We start from the raw sequence: 11,537 nt of genomic DNA on the forward strand, positions 1-11,537 counted from the left end.
TTAGGGAGAAACCCGTTCGATGCGTAATCAATGCTAAATGAATCAATTAGTTATTTAATTGAGGGTCATGTTGTATACTTGTAAATAGGTACAACAAGGTAAGTTGTGTGTTGATAAGTGAAAGCATGTTAGTGTGTTTAATTATGCTTATATACTCAGCATTGCTGATTGTGTGTTTGTATGTTTGTTTGGCCTTGTCTTTACTATGGCCCTATGATGACCTATTTTTAATGGAGAGTAGTGGGAACAAGTAGAGAGAAGCTTTTCAGGTGATGAAACATATTCATGATGGGCATGAGTGAAGAGCGAATCATGCTAGTTTCCATAAGTTTATGATGTATTTATTGCCTTGATTATTTTATTATATTATACATGTGGGATTAACCTAAAGGTTTTCAAGTTGGTTTGGTTAAATAAGAGCCTACAATGGTTCGAAATTGTAGGTTGACTTTGTTTTCCTTTGATTTGACTTTACTTTCGTTTGGTTGACTTTTAAGTTGAATTATTTTGAACGTCTTTAAAGATAGTATTCCCTTGTGTGTCTTTGATAGTTGCCTTAGCCGTTTTCACAGTGACGGTAATGTCTTATATTTTCCTATTTTGAGTTTTAAAAAGAGCAAAACAAGTATTTTAAAGGAAAGAAATTTCTAGGGTGTTACAAAGTGGTATCTAGGAGCTTTGGTTGAGATTTTATTACCACTAAAGCCAAAAACATGTTTTAAAGTGTTTTGCTTTGAAACTTGGCCAAGTACTCATTTAATTGTATAATTTTATAAAGAGAGTTATTTTTATTTTGTTTTTTTTTAAAAGAGAAGGACCGAAATTTTTTAAATGGAGAGGTCTGAATTTTTTTTTATAAGGGACATCCGATAATTTTTTTTTTGGAGTGTCCGAAATTTTTTTTTATGATGGCCAAAAATTTTCGGGCCTTTTTCGGAGCTTATTTTCGAAAATTGTATTTTTAAAAGAGGAGTCAAAAATATTTTTAGTTTGTTTATTTTGCAGGAAAGGAAGGATTAAGGTAAGAATTATGTGTTAAAAGCTCTTATAAGCATGTTAGTGAGCTTGGGTAGGAAAGAATTTAGGCATATATTTTAAGTAATCATGTTCTTGTGTGCATTAATAGTTAAGTTGTGATGTTTAATCTTGTGAATAGATTGCTTGTGAGCATGTAATTATGTGATTAGAATAAGCAAATTGTTTGATTGAACATTGAACCTAATTCATGCAAGAATTGTATTATTTTTGCTTTCTTTAGGAAGTGAATTCTTTTTCTAAGTTTTTTCCTTTACAGGATGCCGATTCTTCCTAGAAAAAACACCCAAATTGGTACCCTTGTTAAGAAAAATAATGAGCACCCCTATGATTATGCAGAGAAAATTCGCTACTACTGTTCTTACATGAATAATATCCTCAGAAACAAGTTTTATGACCTTCCCGACTGTATCTCTGCCATGATCATTTATTGTCTTCCGGATGAGCCTCCATATCTCGCTGTTAAAGCAAGGTTCTCTAATTTCTACCTTCCAGGGGACATTCCAAACTACTCCAAGAACAAGGATTTCTTTGGTCAGTGGTATCCGGATTACCGATACTTAATTACTTATCTCATTGGGGTCGAGAAAGACCATTGCCAGCGCATGCATATCCCATATCTAGACTACTATTATGATAATCTATTAGGGAATAATCCCCCTTATTCTAGCCACCAGTCAGGTAGTTGCTCTTCCACGGGAAACCAAGCAGGGGCGAATGGAGAGCAAGAAGAGGGAGATACGATGGAAGAGAGTAACAATACTATTGACAGTTCCCTTATGGAGATTTCTGATCCTAATCCACCTCCAACCCCAATTATAATTGATATTTCATCTGATGATGAAGAAGAGGGAGAATTCGTTCAAGTAGATCCTGAACCGGAGTCACCTGAACCCATGGAGGAGGCAGATGATCTTGAATTCGATCCTAGAAACAGTCCACAGATAAGAGGGACAATGTTCGAAAGGACTAGATCTTTGTAGTTTCATTTCTTTTAGGGGTTCTTAGTTTCATTTCCGCTTATTGTTTATTTCAATTTTAGTAAAGTAATAAGTGGCATGTTCACAGTGAGTCAGAGAGCTTATGTGAAATAAGTTTTTAGAACTCATTTTATTTCAGTATTCTATTCATTTACTTAACTATTAATAAAATTCCATTTATTTCCTTATCAATTAATTTCTTTCATTGACAATTAATTCATTTCATTCCCAAAATTATTCATTTCATGTCACTATTCCAATGAGCCAATCCTCACTCAAAAGCAATCCAATGAGTTATTTCTAAGCTTTGGGAATTCATGGGAATTATTTTTATTTATTTATGTGATGCTTTATTAAATGCATGGTTGGTTAGCAATCAACACTAAAAGAAAAGAATAAATGGGAAGCGATTTCGAACCGCATGCGCTTAGGGGGCTTCCCATTGGCCTTTTAAATGGGAAGCGGTTCAAACTGCTTCCCATTGTAGTGAAAGGGAAGCGGTTTTGGCACCAAACCACTTCCCATTATGCCTAAAAAAATTATTATTATTTTTTTTTATTATTATTTTTATTTTTTTTTGGTTTTTTTAGTTAATTTGATACACAGGCAAAACATATGTACTAACATAATTATTTTCATTAATCAAACCTGTAATTTTACAATTTCTGATTTACAATAAAAAAAATAACAAAAAAATTGATAAAAAATAAAATAAAATAGCAAAACATATGATGCATTTCTGATTTACAACAAAAACAAAAATAACAAAAAAATTGATAAAAAAAAATAAAACAAAATAACAAAACATATGCAGCTCCACCACTAGCCACGAGCACCAGCACCACCATATACGAAAACCAGCACCACCATCCATGCGCACCAGACCACCAGCCAGCACCACCATCCATGCGCACCAGACCACCAGCCAGCACCGCCACCATCCACGAGCACCAACACCACCCACCAGATCCCTGCCCACCTCACCACCAACACCCATAAACCCTAGCCACTGGAATACCCAAATCGGCCCTCCACCACAACCCTTAAACCACTAACGGCCACCTAAATTCACTACCAGAAAAACCAAAAAATAAAATAATGAAGGAGAAGTGAGAGGCGTGAATGAGAGAGAGAGAGAGAACGACGATAGAACGAGATGAAGAGAGAGAGAGAGCAGCGACAGGAGAGAGAAAGGATAAATGAAGGAGAAAGAGAGAGCAGCAATAGGAGAGAGAAAGGAGAAATGAAGGAGAGGTGAGAAGCGTGAATGAGGGCAGCAGGGGTGTTATAATAGTTAGGGGTTTTTTTTGAAGAAAGGGAAGCGACTCAATTTTCAAACTGCTTGCCATTTCATTTATGGAAGCGGTTCAAACCAAACCGCTTCCTTTTCATTTCTGTTGTGTTTTTTCTGGTGGGTTTGTGGAAGCGGAATTGAATAACCGTTTCCCATTTGGGGCTTCCCAATTACTTTTTGGAAAAAGTGATTCTAATAATTCCACCTTTGACCGATCCGCTGCTAATAATCACACCTTTTGATTATTATCTAATAATCCCACCTTTAGGGGATATTCTCTTCTAATGGTCCTATTTGACTAGTGACCTATTCTTTGGGTAAGTTTTTTTTTTCTTTTTTTTAAAAAAAAAAAAAAAAAATCTTTGGTTACACACCACTACACCAGCCTCCTTTCCCTAACCACCAGTCCGACAGCCCCCTACATTTTCGGCCACAGGCACCACCACCAATAATAATAAACCCCATTCAACCCTTACACACCACACAATGACGCAATCCCTTTGCCCTTGTTGCTCACTCATCAACAGTCACGACACCATCATGCACATCTCTTTTTCACCAGCCACCGTCACTCAACAACGCAGCAGCAACCACCAACCACTACAACATAGCAGTAGCCACCTCACAGTCCCTATAGTACTCCAATCCGCCACCTAGCGACAAAAATTCTACCTCCAAACCAGCCGCAATCAGCAATTCGACCACCTACAATCATAATTCTTACCTCTAATCGAGCAATTTGACACCAACAATTTCAATTGATGCTCCAATTTGAACACTGAAGATGCGCCTTTGTTAAGGTGGGGCGTTTTAGGGTGGTGTTTTTCAAGGGTTAAAGAAGGTTGGGGTAGGGTGTTTCGGTGTGTGGAACGGCTGAAATGAAGCATTTAGAATGGGGATAGGTAGGGTTACGGTGTTTCGGGGGTGTGAGTGGTTGTGATTGGCTGTTTCAACGGTGGGCATGGCTAGGATCTGATGTTTGGGGTCGTGGTTGTGGGTGGGTGGTTGCAAGGGGGAGGGATGGTCTGCTTAGCTGGGAAGAATGGAGGAGGGAGGGGAAAAGGACCAGGAATAAGGAAAGGGAAAAATAATTTTAAAAAATTAAATGAAAACAATATATTTTAGCAAATTATAAAGTGCCACATGGCATGTTAACCCATTCTACCGGTTACCAACAAGTCAGGGACCATTAGAAGAGAATGCACCCCAAAGGTGGGATTATTAATAGTGAATTGGCTAAAGGTGAGATTATTAGAATCAATTTTTCCTTACTTTTTTCTACTAGTGCAATAATTGATTGACAAAGCTACAAATTTGGGGAATTTTTAGCTCTTATTATCCCAATTTGTTAGCTTCAAATTTATTGTGTATGTTTCAAGGGTATTAATCAATAGATGAGTGTATACCTTGAGAGCTAACCAAGACCATATTTAATGTAGACTCTTGTTTTAATTCAGGCGAAGAAAGATGGCAGGGGGAAGTGGTAACAACAATGATGGAGGAGAGTTGAGTGAAGTTGTGAGGCAATTGGCAGCTATTGCCCAACAGTTTACAAGGAATTCAACTAACAATGGGGATGCTCAAGGAGAGTTTTTCAAAAAGGTGGCATAAATCAAGCTACCAACCTATCAGGGAGAACCTGACCCTATCATACTGGAAAATTGGTTAAGGGAGTTCGAGAAACTGTTTGGGGCAGTTGGGTGCCCAGAGAATTCTAAGATGGGTTGTGCTACTTATTATCTGAGAGGTGAAGCTGACCTTTGGTGGCAGCAAAACGAAGCTACCATAAAGGCATTACCTGGATTCAATTGGACTAAGTTCCAGGAGAAAGTGAGAGATAAGTTTTACCCTAGCTTCTTACAGAAGCAGAAGGCTGAGGACTGAGTACTACACAAATTTTATCGAGCCATCTCGTTTTGCTGAGGAGTCTGTTGCTACAGAGAAGGCAAAGGCTAGGAAATTCGAGAGTGGTTTGACTACTGATTTGCAGCTGAAGTTGTGTGGGCAAGTATTCGAAACCTTAGATGAAGTGTATGGGAGAGCCGCACACCTTTATGCACTAGAAGTGAAGAAGAAGAAAAAACTAGCTGAGATATAAAGGAAGGAGAAGAGAAAAGAGGTGGGACAAAATTCTGGAAACCAACAGGGTAACTAGAACGTTTATAAGAAGCAGAAATACTACCCTATCAACAACAACTTCCACAACAACAATAATTCCCAAGGTAACAATCGTTAAGGGGGGGGGCGAAATTTCAATGGAGGAGCTAGGAACCATAACCAAGGGAATAACAAGATGAAAGGCATTATTTCTGCAAGAGATGTAAGAATAACCACCTAGGGAGGGATTGTGATGGCAATATGGTTACATGTCATGCTTGTAATAAGCTGGGGCAAAGGGAGTACGAGTGTTTCTCCAAAAATCCTAATGGGAACAAACAGAATAATAATTCAGGAGGGTCCCAAAGGAATTTTAAAGGGAACAACAACTTTTCTGGGAATAAAGGAGTGCAGCAGAATGAAGCAAAGGACAACAACAATAGCAGTGGGAATAATTAACAGAAAGGTGGAGCTGCAGGGAAATTGAACGTGATGAGTAGGCATGAGGCCTATTCCACGAAAGATGTCATCACTGGTACTTTTTCTATTAACTCTATTCCTGTTAAAGTTTTGTTTAATTCTGGTGCAACTTTTTCTTTCATTTCAAAGACTATTTTTTCGCAACTTAAACACTCTTTGAAAGCAGTAGAAGTAGTAGACTTGCCTATAACCATTCCCATGGGTGGGGTAGTGAATTTTACCAAAACCTTTAGGGATGTGCTTTTAGAAATTGAAGGGAAAGTATTTCTATTTGATCTCATCGAGTTTGGATTGAGTGATTTTGATCTCATTCTGGGAATGGATTGGTTGAGCAAGTACAATGTAGAAATCAGTTATCGATCGCAGAAAGTAAAAATGAGTACAAGTGAAAATGAATCAGTGACATATTGGATGCATGGTGAGACCAAGTGCCCAAGGTTAATATTCGTGCTAAAGTTGGCAAAGTACATGAAGAAGGGACATCTAGTGTATTTCTGTAGTGTGAAAAACATGGATCATGAGGAGACAACTAAGCCAAGGATATAGAAGTGGTGAATGAATTCTTGATGTGTTTCCAGAGGAGATCCCTAGAATGCCACCTAAGAGGGAAATTGATTTCACAATAGATTTAGTCCCAGGGACAACACCAATTTCAAAAGCACCATATTGTATGGCACCTGCAGAAATAAGTGAGTTAAAAGACCAATTGCAAGACTTATTGGAAAAGGGGTACATTAGATAAAGTGCATCACTTTGGGGAATGCCGGTCTTGTTTGTTAAGAAGAAAGATGGAAGTAAGAGACTGTGTATCGATTATTGGGAACTGAATAAAGTAACAATGAAGAACAAGTATCTGTTACCAAGGATTGATGACCTGTTTGATGAGCTAAGAGGTGCAACAATGTTTTCTAAGATTGATTTGAGGTTTGGGTATCATCAATTGAGAATTGAAGATGAAGACATTCTTAAGACTGCATTTAGGACAAGATATGGACATTATGAGTTTACAGTGATGCCATTTGGATTGACAAATTCACCGAAAATCTTTATGGATTTGATGAACAGGGTGTTTCATCAATTTATGGACAAGTCCGTAGTAGTATTTATAGATGATATATTGGTGTATTCGAAGAGCAAAGAAGAGCATGTAGGACACCTAAGGGCAATTCTGCAAACACTAAGAGAAAACCATCTTTATGAAAAGTTCTCTAAGTGTGAGTTTTGGTTGGAGAAGGTAGCATTTTTAGGTCATTTCGTGTCCAAGGATGGAGTGGAAATAGATCCAGCAAAGATGAGGCGGTGAAGGGTTAGCCTACGCCAAAGACAGTATCTGATGTTCGGAGTTTCTTAGGTTTAGCAGGGTATTATAGACGTTTTGTGAAGGACTTCTCGAAGATTGCTAAACCTATGACCAATATAATGAAGAAAAACAAAAAGTTCGAGTGGGATGACAAATGTGAAGAAGCATTCCAACTCTTGAAATAGAAGTTAATTACAACACCAGTGCTTACACTGCCAGACGATAGTGGAATCCATGATGTATATAGTGACGCATCCAAGAATGGCTTGGGATGTGTGCTTATGCAAAATGGAAAAGTGATTGCATATGCATCAAGGCAGTTAAAGACTCATGAAGTGAATTACCCAACTCATGACTTGGAATTAGCTGCAATCATTTTTTCACTAAAGATTTGGCGGCATTACTTGTATGGAGTGAAATGTAGGATTTATATAGACCATAAAAGTTTAAAATATATTTTCACTCAAAGGAATTTAAACTCACGCCAAAGAAGATGGTTGGAATATACAACGGATTATGACTTAGACATACAGTATCACGAAGGGAAAGCAAATGTAGTTGCAGATGCTCTAAGTCGTAAAACCAGTCATGGATTTAATACCTTGATAGTGGCCGATCAGTTATGTAGATAAATGAGGAAAAGGAATTTAGAAGTTGTATAATGGGGAGTGCCAGCAGGCATACTTGCGAAACTAACCATCCAACCAACAATATTCGATCAGATAAGGGAAAATCAGGCAGGAGATGTGAAATTAGATAGGATTCGCGAGAAAATAAAACAAGGCAAAGCTACTGTAGACACCAAACTGTGTCTCCCCAAAACTAAACCCAGTGAGCACTTTTCACGTCATTTGATTATCAAACGAAGTGAAATGTGAAAGAGTCTCGTGATGCTTCTGTTTTTAAGAAAAATACTTCTTTCTGTTTTCGAAAATCTTTCTTTTCGTACCTTATTTATGAAAAATGTCCACTCCAATTTAGTTTGGTCCATGATATGGGTCCACTAATTGTGTAGTTGGATGGGGCTCGAAAAGAGCTTTCCAATGATATATTATAAGCCCAATTCCGATTAATAATGAGGAAGTTATGGCCCAAATATTAAATTGGATATTAAATGAGTTAGGGGCGACCCAATGATTAAGTGGAGGGTCCATTAATTATCATTCCTAAAGTCATTAGGAATTACTTTAATTTTCTAGAATAATCTAAAAGGTTATTTTAAGTTCTAACGAGATTAGGATTAATAATTATATTTTTAGAAAAGATAAAGAATTTTAGTTGAAATAAAACAAGTGTTTTAAAGAGATTTTATCTGATTTTTAATGATAAAGTACGAACTCTAATTATCCAATTATATTGGAAAAAGGACTCCGTACGACAAATATTATCCTGCAGCACCATCGCGCTGCGACAGATCCATCGCACCGCGATGGGAGTAGTTTTACTTCGATTGGAATTCGATCTTCTTTTATCGTTTCCAGATGTTTTTCTCTATAAATAGGGTCGTATTTCCCCGTTTTCAATCACCAACAATCATCAACAATCATCTTTCTATTCTCTCTCTCTCTCAAAGCTAGAAGCTTATTCTTTCTCCCTCCTTCTAAGCCTTGCATTTTTAAAATACAACATTCCTCCATACGAGACTTAGACACACCTAGACAAGCTCAAAGTTGCCTTTGCCCTAGACGTGAAAGGTTGATAATTTCTGAGGGTTTGGTCCCAAATCCCTATTTCAATAATTATTTATATTAATTGTTTGATTTAATATTTTTATTGAAGTTACTAACGTGTGTATTGTTTTGATAGAAAGAGATACAAGGCAACAAATTGAGTAATTTCTTTGTTATATATATATCTTTAGAAAGCATGCTTAGATTATATTAATTCCTAGTATCATGTTAGGATGTCTTTATTGCTTTCTAGTATCATGCATTCATGCTTAGGTTGCTTCCTATTTTCTTCTATCATGTTAGTATCATGTTAGGGCTGATGCTTTAATCTTTAATGCTTAGTGACATGCTAGGGTTTGTTATTAATCTTGTTAGTATCATGCCAAGGATCTTGCTATTATTATGTTTTGTTGAGATTGAGATTGTTATTATGATGATTTGTTGTTAATAGTATTATGTTGCTTGATATATTATTGTTATTGCTTGATCACGCCCTCTCTTGCAGGTTTAAAGGGAATTTGTTCTTGAAATCACGCTTAATAAGATAATTAATAAATTTATTTAGGCTAATATGATTTTAATTCAAGTGATCGCCAATAATAGATTTATTTGTGCATTAATATTAACCAACATAGATTAAACATGTTTAGGATTAATGTATTGATTGTATGTTGGTCAAAAAGTGCACATGAATCTGAGAAGAATATAGTAGAGGCCTATTTAGGGCAGGTTCAATCTCTTTTAGGTTGGATTTGTACCTTCATCCCCGAATATCCAGTCATGGTTCAAAACCACTATGAAGTTAGTGACCTCATGGATCGTGAAGGGATGTAACCTTCACCCTGTGAATAGTTTACAAGTTACTAAAACTTGTTGGCGACTCTTTTGCTCTAGCTTCCTTCCCTTTGGACGCCACCATGCTTAAGTGTATGATCACAGTGGGGCTCAAGTGTGGGATGCTTGAAATTATTCCCTACAGCTATAGATTTCAAAATTCATGAAGATGGGAGTTTAAGGTACAAAGGTCGATGTTGTGTACCACAGAAATGTGAGGAACTTAAAAGAAAGTTAATGAAAGAGGGTCACAATACACCATACTCAGTGCACCCAGGAGGGGACAAACTATGCAAGGATTTGAAAAAATTGTATTGGTGGCCTAGAATGAAGAATGAAGTTGCGGATTTGTAGCGAAGTGTTTGACTTGTCAAAAGGTGAAGATAGAACACAAGAGACCCCAGGGAACTGTGCAATCATTGGAAATTCCTGGATGGAAGTGGGATTGTATCTCAATGGACTTCGTGACTTGCTTTTCAAAGTCAAAGAGTGGAAATGATACCATTTGGTAGTGGTGGATAGACTTACAAAATCTGCAGTGTTCATACCAATGATGGAGACTTGGAAGATGGAGCAACTTGCAAAAGCTTACATCAAATATGTTGTGAGGTTACATGAAGTTCCAAAAGATATTGTGTCTGATAAAGATTCTAGGTTCCTTTCGAAATTCTAGAAAAGTGTACGGGAAAACTTTGGTACAACACTTAAGATGAGTACAACATTTCACCCTACCACAGATGGACAAACCGAGAGAACCATTCAAACCTTGGAAGACATGTTGAGAGCTTGTGTTATAGACTTCCAAGGGGGATGGGAAGATAGCTTGGACTTGATTGAATTTTCCTATAATAATAGTTACCATGCGATTATAGGCATGGCTCCATTTGAGGCTTTGTATGGAAGAAAGTGTCGCATTCTAATTTGTTGGAACGACATAATTGAAACAATGATCTTAAGGCCTCAAATGATTGAGGATACTATAATATCTCGTATTTTTATACGTATTTTAATTAAAATAAGTATTTTGAGAAGTATTAAATTAAATTGAAATGATTTATTTAAAGTATTTTAATTAATTATTTTAATAAGTTTGGAAATATTTTATAAAAGAAAAGTTTATTTAATTAATTATTTTAATTAAGTTGGGGTTTAATTTAGGAAAGTTTTATTTTAGTAAATTTTATTAGGGATGGGATTAGGAAAATCAAAAGAGGAAAGTTTAGGGAGAAGGGCCTTAGAGAAGGGGTATAAATATCCCACATATGAGGCAAATCAAACTTTGCCCAGAGTGGAGAAAACCCAAGGTAAACTTCTCTCTCCTTTCTCCTTATTTTATTTCTTTTTCTTTCTCCCTTTTCCCCTCCCCCTTTTCTTTTTTTCGGCTGCCCCCTCCACCATCACTGCCGACCACCGGCAGCAGGCAGCCACCGGCGCTAGCAGCCGGCGTGGTGGCTGCCGCTGCTTTCTTTCTCTTCTTTTTCGAACAAAAAAAAAATAAATCTTTAATGTTGAAAACTAATCTATGCTTAAATCTAATTGTTAATTATGGGTTTTGTGATTTAATTTTGATGTTTGATTATGAGTATTATGTTAATTAATTTTCAGATTATGTTTTTAATTAAAAAGCCTCAATTTTTGAAACCCTAGGTTCTTGATTTATAAATTATTGAAGGATTATGATATATAATGGTATAAACCTTTGATTAAAGTGTTTTAAGGCTAAGTTACAGTAAGTTTTCATTAAAATATAGTGTTGGAATTTTTGGTTGTGTGTGAAAAATCAAGTTTCTTTAAGGAATTTTAATTACCCATTAATTGGGATTAAAGCATGATGTTTTAAATATAAT

The sequence above is a fragment of the Chenopodium album genome, chromosome 10 (genome assembly GCF_948465745.1).
Source record: "Chenopodium album chromosome 10, dcCheAlbu1.1, whole genome shotgun sequence".
NCBI lineage: Eukaryota > Viridiplantae > Streptophyta > Magnoliopsida > Caryophyllales > Amaranthaceae > Chenopodium > Chenopodium album.